This window comes from Miscanthus floridulus, chromosome 9 (assembly GCF_019320115.1).
Source record: "Miscanthus floridulus cultivar M001 chromosome 9, ASM1932011v1, whole genome shotgun sequence".
In the NCBI taxonomy this organism is placed as follows: Eukaryota; Viridiplantae; Streptophyta; class Magnoliopsida; order Poales; family Poaceae; genus Miscanthus; species Miscanthus floridulus.
The window spans coordinates 537,370-548,273 of record NC_089588.1 but is presented as its reverse complement, the minus strand read 5'-3'; positions in this window follow the sequence as shown (position 1 = coordinate 548,273).

Here is a 10,904-nt window from a genome sequence, read left to right as displayed (position 1 = left end):
CGCTACAATGAGGCGCTAACATCGTGGGGCATTTCATCAAACACACAGCGGGCAGTGAGCCACGCACTCACCGTGGGGGAGGGAAAGCAGCTATCCACGCACTCCTGAAGGCCTCGGCGGTGGGAGCGCTCCTGAACGCACTCATCGGGAAGGAGGAGGGGCATGGGCGGCGTCGTGGGCAACGAACGAGGGCACGTAGAGAGAGAGTTGATTTCTTGAGAAGTGAGAGTGAAACGTGAGAAATGAGACTGTGGAGTTCGTGGGTGGGTGGGATCGATGTATGTGGCCGGCGGTTTATTTTATATAGGGGGGCATGGACATCACTGTCGGTTTTTAAGTAGAACCGACAGTGAAAGTTAATATCACTGCTGGTTTTTAAATAGAACCGACAGTGAAAGTTAATATCACTGTCAGTTTGTAAGTAGAACCGACAGTGAAGGTGCATATATGTAAAGGATATATTTATTTAGATAGTACAGTGGGAAAGTTTTAACAACAACGATATATTTATTAAGATAGTAATGAAATACATCAAAAAATAACAAACATATTAGAAATAAATTACATATACGATAACAAAGACCTTACACTAAAATTCCATATACGATAACAAAGACCTATTTGCGTATAGGTCAATGTTAGAATCAACGTGTATCAATACATTATAATGTAACCACCTCAATAGCATTCTTCTAGCACCACAACTAGGGTCAAACAGCAGCACCAAGGTGGTCTACGAGCTATACTGATTGGAGATGACAATGTGGCATCAATGAATCTGCCTTGTCTGTACATGGCCTTTTTCCAGATGCGCACAACAGCGGATGGCTCTGTGAACCTCGTGGCATCTCCAATCTTCGGCGTTGCTCTATCTTCAGTAGCATTCTTCTAGTACCTCTTGTGTGCACCATTTTGGTGGACTACGATGCATAATGATATATGTGGTTTGTTGTAAGAGGAAAACATTGTATCATGGTTGATAAGGCTTGGCTGAAACCAACATGCATGGAGAGGCTAGCTCCTGGCCGAGGGCCATTTTATAGGGGCTAGCAATCGTGGTACATTTTTATTTCTAAACTAAAGTTGTCGGGGTAGGTGGGAGCAGTGTTCCAACTGTTGTGGTCAGTGGGAGCACTGTTGGCATGTGAGGAGTATCTACACATCACTGTCAGTTTTAGTTTAAAAACCGACAGTGAATGGAGCCTTCTGTGTCGGTTTGAGCAACCGACAGTGATAGAAGCTATCACTGTCAGTTTTAAAACCAAAACCGGCAGTGATTTGGTGTAGCAGTTTTTTTAAATGTAGCAGTTAGGTGTTAAGTAGGACAACTTTTCATTTTCTTTTGAACTCCTTCGACTGGCTCAATGGTTAAGGCCCCTCAACCTAGCCCCGAGACCCATCTTCGAGTCCTAGGCTGCCCAAATTTTTTTTGTTCAATTTTATAAATTATTTAATTAATTCGGGAAATAGCTCATCACTGCCGGTTCGCATTATAAACCGACAGTGATGAGGATACATCACTGCCGGTTCATTCCCCAAATGGCAGTGATGTGGTGTAGCAGTTATTTTTTTGAAAATGTAGCAATTAGGTGTTAAGTATGATAACTTTTCATTTTCTTTCGAACTCCTCCTACTGGCTCAACGGTTAAGACACCTCAACTTAGCCCCCGAGGCCCGTGTTCGAGTCCTAGGCCGCCCAAAATTTTTGTTTCAATTTTATAAATTATTAAATGAATTGTCTCTATGCACCTTCTTTCTTTATGGCCTTCTTAGTGTTCCTCTTCATCTCGGCCTGATCTGGAGACTGGAACAATACACACATCAAGTAAATGGATCACTCAATAGTCAACACACAAGCTACAGTCATTCCCATTCACATCTCCAGGAGCACATACATCAATGATCAATGAAGGTTGGAGCTACTACACCTTTGCTCAATGCCTACTGGGGGCTAGGCTCCTTCGAGTATTGCGAGCAGGGACTACAAACTGGTTGAGGACCAGTGGCGCCGAGGAGCTGTGGATCCCTCACTACTAGTAGTAGCTCGGAAGAGAATGGCCGCCCCAATTTCCTTCTATTGGAAGTCTAGACATATATATTTATATTTATATTTATATTTAGCTAGTGTTTAAATTCAGAGAGTAAAGTTTTGAAATGTTACGTCCGGTGTCTAATCGAGTGTTTGAATAGTAATAAGGTCCGTCTTAATGGTAGTTTTAAATAACTTTCATTCTCATTAATTGCTATGATATGTCGGCATATTTGCTGAGTCGACAGAGCATTAACGAGGAGGAGAGAGGAGATGAGAGTTTCATCAGGATCAAACATCCTTCACGGGTATGTGCATAATGATTACATAGTTAATAATAATCTATCTATCTTTACGTACATCAACAATGAGGGCCTCATTGTGATCAAGCCGTACATAAGTAGGTTCGTCACCCTCTTGAAGGATAGGTAGGGGTATGTTCGCCCCGATTGGAGGCATTTCCTGATAGCCCTTGTAGTCTTCTTCGTCCGTCACTCCATCGACACCGACAATCTTCCTTTTCCCTTCTAGGACTACTTTTAGCCTTCCTTTTGTCTTGTTGTCCCTTGTATAGAAGACTTGCATAACATCTCTTGCAAGGACAAAGGGGTTATCTCTGTATGCTGTCTTAGTGAGATCAATTGTAGTGAACCCTTCGTTGTTAGTGTTGATTTCCTCGAGCCGGACCCACTGGTAGCGAAAAAGAGCTGCCTTCAATGGACCGTAGGCTAGCTCTCATATCTCCTCTATGAAACCATAGTATGTCGCTTGCACGTTGCCGTTTTTGTCGTGAGCATCAAAACGAACACCACAATTTTGGTATGTGCTCTTTCCATCTTGCTTTTTTGTGTAAAATGTGAATCCATTGATCTCATACCCTTGGTACTTAAGATATGTACTCGAAGGTCCCTTGGCTAAGGCATCCAGTTGATTACCCAACTATATTCCAAGCAAGCGACGTTGCAACCAGTTGACAAATTCCTCCTTATGTTTTTTATCCAGCCAAGCCTGTGACCTGCTCGGATACAGAGTTTGCAGCGATTGCCTGTGCTCATCAATGTATGGCATCACACCCTCGGCTTGCTGGAGAATAGCGAACTATGCCTGTCTAAAAGAAATAGGGTTGTCTATTGTAACAAATTTCTCCTCAATCGTTCCTTTGCCAGGTAGTCTTCCCTCGTGATGAGATTCTGGAACTCCGACCCTTTTGATGTCCAGATAATATGTGCAGAACTCAATGGCCTCTTTTGTAGACCATCCTTCAACCATGCCCCTTCTGGCCTGAATCTGTTTCTAACATACCTCCTAAAAACTGGCATCAATCTTTCAAAAGGGAACATCTGATGCAGGTACATTGGGCCAAGGGCTCTAATTTGGTCAACAAGATGAATGGGTAGATGCAATGAGATATCAAAGTAAGTCATCAAGAAATGCATCTCAAGTCTAACGAGAGTTTTGGCTATGTCCCACTACAGCTGCTCTAGCGTGGACACATCAATGACCTTTTTTGAGATCACGTTGAAGAACGAGCAAAGCTTTATGATTGGGGCGCGGACCTTTGGGGGGAGGATACCACGTAGGGCAATAGGGAGCAGCTGAGTCATAATGACATGATAGTCATGGGCCTTCATAGGGCCATAGTTGAACTTGAGTTCTCTTATGTTCACTAGCCTCTTCGGGTTCGCACAGTAGCTCGTCGGGACTTTGAGTTCATTGAAGAAAGAAATAAGCGCACGCTTTTCTTCCTTCTTCAATGTCCATGACGCAACTGGAAGTTCGAACTGTCCATTCTCTACCTCCATGGGATGCAGCTCCATCCTGATTCCCAAGTGTTGCATGTCCAAACGTGTGGCTAGTGAATCCTTCGATGTCCCCCCGGTGTCCATCAAGGTGTTAAGAGTGTTAGCGCACATGTTTTTAGTGATGTGCATGGGATCAAGACAGTGGCGTACACTCAGAAATGGCCAATAAGGTAGTTTCCAGAAAACTGATTTTTTCTTCCAAACGCTCCCATCAGGCGCGGCTACTGCATTATCCCCCTTCCCAAGGACAACCTCCAGTTTGTTTAGTTCTCGAAGTATCGCAGACCCATCTCGATATTTTGGAGCTAAGCGTTTCTCAATAGTACCGTTGAAATCTTTTCTGTTCCTACGGTAAGGGTGATCCTTAGGTAGGAACCATATAAACTATCTTTGAGTTATTTGGCAGATTTACCGCATTGGTGTCGTCCAAGCACTCGACACATCCAGTATAGCCTTTTGTCTTCTCTCCGGACAATGAACCTCGACCTGGTAGGTCGGTGATTGTAGCGATAAGTACTCCCTTGATCGTGACATGTTCCTTTTTGTACTCGTCCCAAACATCCGGCACACCCTTTTTAAACATCTCCACTAGTTCATTGATCACTGAGTCCAGAAACACATCAATGTCATTCCCAGGTTGTCTTGGCCCTTGATCAGTAGTGGCATCTGGATGTATGACCGCTTCATACAGACCCAAGCTAGAAGGTTGTATATACAGAGCATCACTGGCTAGGTGCTATGATTGCTTCTAACCTGGTCGAAAGGATTCATCCCATCTGTGCTCAAAGCAAACAAAAGGTGTCTTACATCTCCAGCGATGTCCTTATAGAACATAGTATTGATAGTCCTATAGTCATGCCCATCGGCGGGGTGCCTCATCATTGTATCTTTCTTACGCTCTTTGCTATGCCAGCGCAATAGCTTAGCTGACTTTGCACATGCAAACAGCCTATGCACCCGGGGAGCAATGGGGAAATACCAAACGACCTTTTTAGACCTCCTCTGGTCTTGGTACCCTCATCTGACAGCCCTTCCTTGTACCGTGGAGCTTCACACTTGGGGCACTTGTCCAAGTCTTTGTATTTTTCTCCACGGTATAATATGCAATCATTGGAACACGCGTGGATTTTTTCAACCTCGAGGCCGATGGGGCAGATCATTTGCTTGGCCAAGTATGTCTTTTTTGGCAACTCATTTTTTTCTGGGAGCATTTTCCTTATTAAACATAATAACTGATCGAAGTCTCTATCGCTCAATCTATTTGTCAATTTGAACTCTAATAGCATGATGTCGACTTCTAGTTTGCTCATTGGACAATCCCTATACAATGGTGTTTTGCCATATTATCTCATTTTCTCTAGCTTTCTCAGCTGTCTTTCACTAAGACATCCGGTCTCTACATTACGTAGCAGCCGAGAAATGCCATCGTTATCCTCGGTGTCGTCAGCTAGCGTGTTCCTAAACACATTATTAACTGTGGCCATAGGTTTTGTGTTGACACCGGGTTCCTCGTCAGCATCGTGGATGGCTATGTCAGGCATGTCCACATCATCATCGTTTTACTGTAGAACATTCACACCAACCTCGCCATGCATAGTCCATGTCGTATAGTTTGGCATGAACCCCTTGGTAATCAAGTGCGATCGTATAGACTCAATTTGATGAAAGTTCCTTTAATTCTTGCAATCTTTGCATGGGCAGAAGACAGGGTTCCCATTCCCAGCATGGGCTTTGGCGTTGGTGATAAACTGGTTGACGCCATGCATGTACCGCTTGTCCGTTCAGGACAGATGCATCCACTCTCGTTCCATCTCTGCACATAAAAAATACTGAGGCAGTAATTACAAAGAATTAATAAGAAATCGAGCTTCATGAACAACAATTGTAGCTTGAAAGTACCATTTTTAGAAAACATTATTGTACACTAATTATTGGAAAATTAAAATTTTTAGCCCCGGCCCTGTAAATTGAAAATAGTAGTAAAAAACAATTATTGCACAATATTGAAGAACAACTATTATACGCTACTTCTAAGAACTAATTATAGCATCACATACTAACAATGATGATCTTGACCACCATGGAATAATTAGCTAGGAATTTAAATGTGTTTATAGACACCAACCGTTTGGATGATGGATTCACCATAATTTGAGCCTTGCACAAATATCCAATTGGAAAAGTGCTCTCTAGAATGGAGAAAGAACTAGAATGAGAATCAAGCATTTTAGCCATCAAAACGAAGCTAATTAAGCAACAAAATCAAAGGAGTGGATGTTTGTTACTAAACTTAAAGCAAAAAGATCAAGCCATTCTTCAAAATCTAAGCGCTAGCTTTATGGTGAAGAGCAGCTGCAACAATGGAGGGAAGGGCCCAAAAGCGCACCTCTATTCTCGGGATGGAAGAGAGGAGGAAGAAGAGGACGGCTGCAGCCTTTTTGTGCTATAGGCTTATCACCGTCGGTTCTCGGCTAGAACCGACAGTGATAGAGCCAAATCACTGTCGGTTTGTGGCTTTGAACCAGCAGTGATAAGTGGTCGCAAAAACACTGCCGGTTCAAGCCACAAACTGGCAGTGATGTGGTGCTTCACTGCCGGTTTTAGCCCAGCCCCAATCATTTTCTCATTTTCAAGCTCATAACCGGCAGTGAAGGTACATCACTGCCGGTTCTCACAAATCCGGCAGTAATGATGCCGGTAGTGATGTCCAAATCTGGCGTAGTGTTATAAGAGTTTCTACTCCTAATGGTGAGAGTTATGGGAGTTTCCGTTTATGATGACGGGAGTTTCTTCCCTGGGTGTCTCTTCCGCTTCTGAATCTTGATCTCCTGCGGGTGGCCCTTGTGCCCGCTCTGCTTCTTGGCTACAAGATAAAAGTAAGACCCCCTTCAACATTTAGTCTCTCATACACGCAAGACATCCATGTTTCCGCTGCTGCCAAGCTTTCTCATCCTGGTTCTTGCGAGCATGGGAATAGGGAGAGTAGGCCTCCGAAACCGTGTCATCTCTGTGTTCATCTGCTCGGGTGAAGGGCGGCATCAAGTTTTTTGGGAGCGATTACGTGACTGCTCAATCGATTGATCCACGATTTCTTCTTCTTCCAAGTGGCGGCTGATTGGCACTGCTACATCTCTGCATTGCATAGAGCAGGACGACTACAACAATAGGCACTATGTTGACTTGCATAACCAGCTCTAGTGCTGTTGGGTATGTTGCAATTCATCCTCTTTTTATAGTGATCAAGATCTTGATGATTAGTATCATATATGTGTTCATGACACTGAATCATACGTGCACATATCTGAGGCCACAAACTTGTTCTTAATCTTTTCTGGATAAAATGATACTGAAATTTCCTAAATTTATAACAATTACTTCTATTACAAATATTTCTCTGATCTTGTTTTGTGCAAAATAAGTCTAAGCAAAAATTCAGCAATATAAATCCATCTTTTTTTACTGGTCAATTCTTACTGGTGTCTTTGTACAAATTATCTAGCTTTAGTGCTGTCGCAAGAGTAAAAAAGAATGTTTATCAAGCAACCATCGTAACATTTTGTGGGGGCCCTTTTGATCGGACGGTATCCTAATTCTGGCATATTCTGCCATTCTGGGAGTAGGAGGCTTGCTCTTCCTGTTTAATTTTTGACTGGTGTCTCCTTTCCCTCCATGGGTCTTGCGAGTGTAGGAGTGTGTATTAATCCATGGAGGGCAAGTGGGTGCTGCGACTGCGTGAGCATGGACGGTGAGGAGGCCACAGGTGGCAGCAGGACTAGGAGCCGTACAGATCTAAACCTGTTTATTGCCGTCCCTCTATTGCCGCTGCCTCGAGTCAGGCTCGACACCACGATGACATCCCCGACTTTGATGCCCAACCCGACCGGTGCTGTGCCAGATGCTCCAAGAATGGGTGAGGAATCACTTGCCTCGGCAGTCACGCCCTATTCGCCATCGAATGATCTCTCCACCTTGGAGAGAACCCAATGCTTGATCCCACAGTTTATTCCAGGCAGTAGTGCCGGCGGTGAATAGGACACTGATACACTCCTAGTAAGCCGCCGCCGGCTGTGGATGGTCCCAGTGTCTGTGTACGGCAGCTTCTGGTAGCTGCCATTGGGTTGGAGGGTGATGATCTTCCGGTAGCAAGGTCTATGCACCCTAGTAGGGTAGTTGCTGCTGTTGGAATGGGGATGGTCAACACAAGCATACTTGGGCGGTCCACTCAAGGGGCTCCTGCAATTGATGTTAATTGCAATATTGCTTCTTCCTTATGCTGGTAGTTAAACCTTCTAGCTGAGTTATATTGCCAGACTCTCTGAGGTACTCACAGGTGTAGAATCCACATAGAGCTGCCTTTAGAGGTTGCTTGGCGCACCGCACAATAGAATATATTAACGATTAATACCTTGTACATATGTATATAGATCATGCATTGTCGTGCTTGATGGAAGAAGGACAGGAGGTAGTAAAAACGACGGTAAAAACCTTGTAGGTAGCAATTTCGACCCGTTTTAAAAGTTCGAGTATAGGTGGAAAAAGAAAAATCGATTTTTCTGATTGGTAATTAGGAGAATCGTACTTGGACAGGAGGTAGTAAGAACGACGTTAGTTTCTATTTTTTATTTATTTAAATGGAAAATGGAATCACGCGGCCTCTGCTTGTAATGCTTGCATCCGTGTGTCTGGACGCATCAGACGCTCTAGCAGGTCCACATGCACTCTGATTAAATTAGATTGGCAAATATTGAGATTTACCTCCTACCGCACAGGGCACCATTCATCTCTCCACCTCTCGTGGGTGCCTCCTTTGTGCACGTGTCCTATGACGCTGCCCTCTCCTACATACATACCATATGTGTGCGGCACTTGGCGGCCCCTCCCCTGCGCCCCCATCTTTGTATGACACTTCGATGACCCCTTCCCCTGTGCCACCATATGTCTGTACGGCACTTCAACGACTGCCTGCCCTGTGCCCCCATCTACGTGTACGGCACTTTGATGACCACCTCCCTCGCGCCCCAATTTGTGTGTACGGCACTTAGACAACTCCCTCTCCCGCGCCCCCAACTATGTGTATGGGACTTGTACGACCCCCTTCCATGCACCCCCAAATGTGGGCGGCACTTCGACAGCCCCTTCCCTCGAGTCCGTGTGTGGCACCGTAGTCCTCCAAGATTGTAGGGGTGGCGTGTCAGTTATCCAGCATATGAGGTTTTGGATCTCATTCATGGTGGCAAGCCTCCAACTACATCTGTTGTCCACAACATCTTTTTTAGATCAAAGGCATTCACCCGGCTTTTATTGAAAGCTTAACGAAAGCCCAAGATTCTGCTGGGAAAACCAGCTTACAGATTAAGCACTAAACCCTTCAACGAACTCTATAAACTACACATCAAAAGATCTACCATCAGACCTCTAAACCCAAACAACAAGTTTGAAACCACCAACATTCGGACCAACAAAATCAGACAAAGGCAAACACTCGCGCACAGCTACATTGCCACAGTGGCATTAGAAGCAACTAGATTTATCATCTCGTTCGCCACAGGCTTCAGATTGGGCTTCAAGAGCGGACGCCAAGATTTCACCACCATCAGCATCTTGTAAATGATTGCCACCGGGGACGTCATCGTCTTCTTGTTAAACACCACATCATTGCGCGCCTTCCAGATAGTCCATAACGCCCCTGCACATAGGAACAATGTTACCTGCTGTTTTTTTTCCTCTAAGGTTTGTCAAGATCTCTAAAAATAGCGCTGAACAGCTTGTTGGCGACAATGACCAACTAAGGCTTTCACGAAAAAAGGACCACAAGAATACAGCAAAGGGGCATTGAAACAAAATATGATCCGACGTTTCAAGTTTATCACAACTGAACCATTCCTCCGGTCCAGACCATTTCTTCTTCTTCAGTTGGACCCCACACTGGATTCTATCATGTATGGCCATCCATAAGAAAATTTTAACCTTCAAACGAATATTACATTTCCAGATAAGCATCGTTTGCACATCTTGAAGCCCTCCAAAGGTCATCAAATTATAAAGTGATTTTGCTGAATATTGCTGAGATCTCTCTAAAGCCCAAAACACCTCATCTCTGCCATCTGACAAAGAAACTTCATCTAACAACATCAGATTGCTCCATTCTTCCCACAAAATTCTATTCAACTGTCTTCTAAATTCTAAAAACCACTGACCTTCCACCCATGCCTCTGCCACCACTAGGTCTTGGCGAACAGCAATATGAAACAGGTTAGGAAAAGTTACTTTCAGTACACAGTCTCCTACCCAACAATCATTCAAAAACCTTGTTTGCATCCCTGATTTTATCCTAATACACCTTCCCATTTGAAACCACTTTCTGACATCCAACAAAGATTTCCAGAATTGAGAGCCTTTCCTACTTCTAACTTGGAAAATACTTTTGTGGCCCAAATATTTGTTTCTCAATATGTTACAGCACAAACTATTATCTCCTCTTTCAAGCTTGTCAATCCATTTACCAAGTAAACAAGTATTCATAACTCTAATGTCCATAAAACCAAGACCTCCAAACCGCTTCGGCATGTTTAGAGCTTCCCACTTAACCATATGATACTTCCTTTTCTTACTTGTCCCTTCCCAGAAGAATCTAGCTCTAATAGAATCCAACCTCTAAAAATTGCCTTCATATAACTGATACACACCCATCGTGTACATGGGTAAGCTAGACAGACAAGAATCAATCAAATCAGATTTTCCCCCTGATGACAGATACTCACATTGCCAAGTTCCCAGTCTTTTCTCTGTCTTCTCACAAACATAACTCATTTGTGCTTTTGATATCTTATGACAACTCACCGGCATTCCTAGATATTTCATCGGAAGAAGTCCACTTTTACATCCCAACATCTCTGCTGCAACATTCATCTCCACTGCAGACAATCCTACTAAGAAAATCTCACTTTTCTCAAAGTTTATCTTCATTCCTAACATAGCCTCATAGCAAGATAAAATTACTCTAACATTTCGCAAAGTTTGTAAATCAAACTGCAGGAGCAGAATAGTATCATCAGCAGACTGTAAATGTGTTA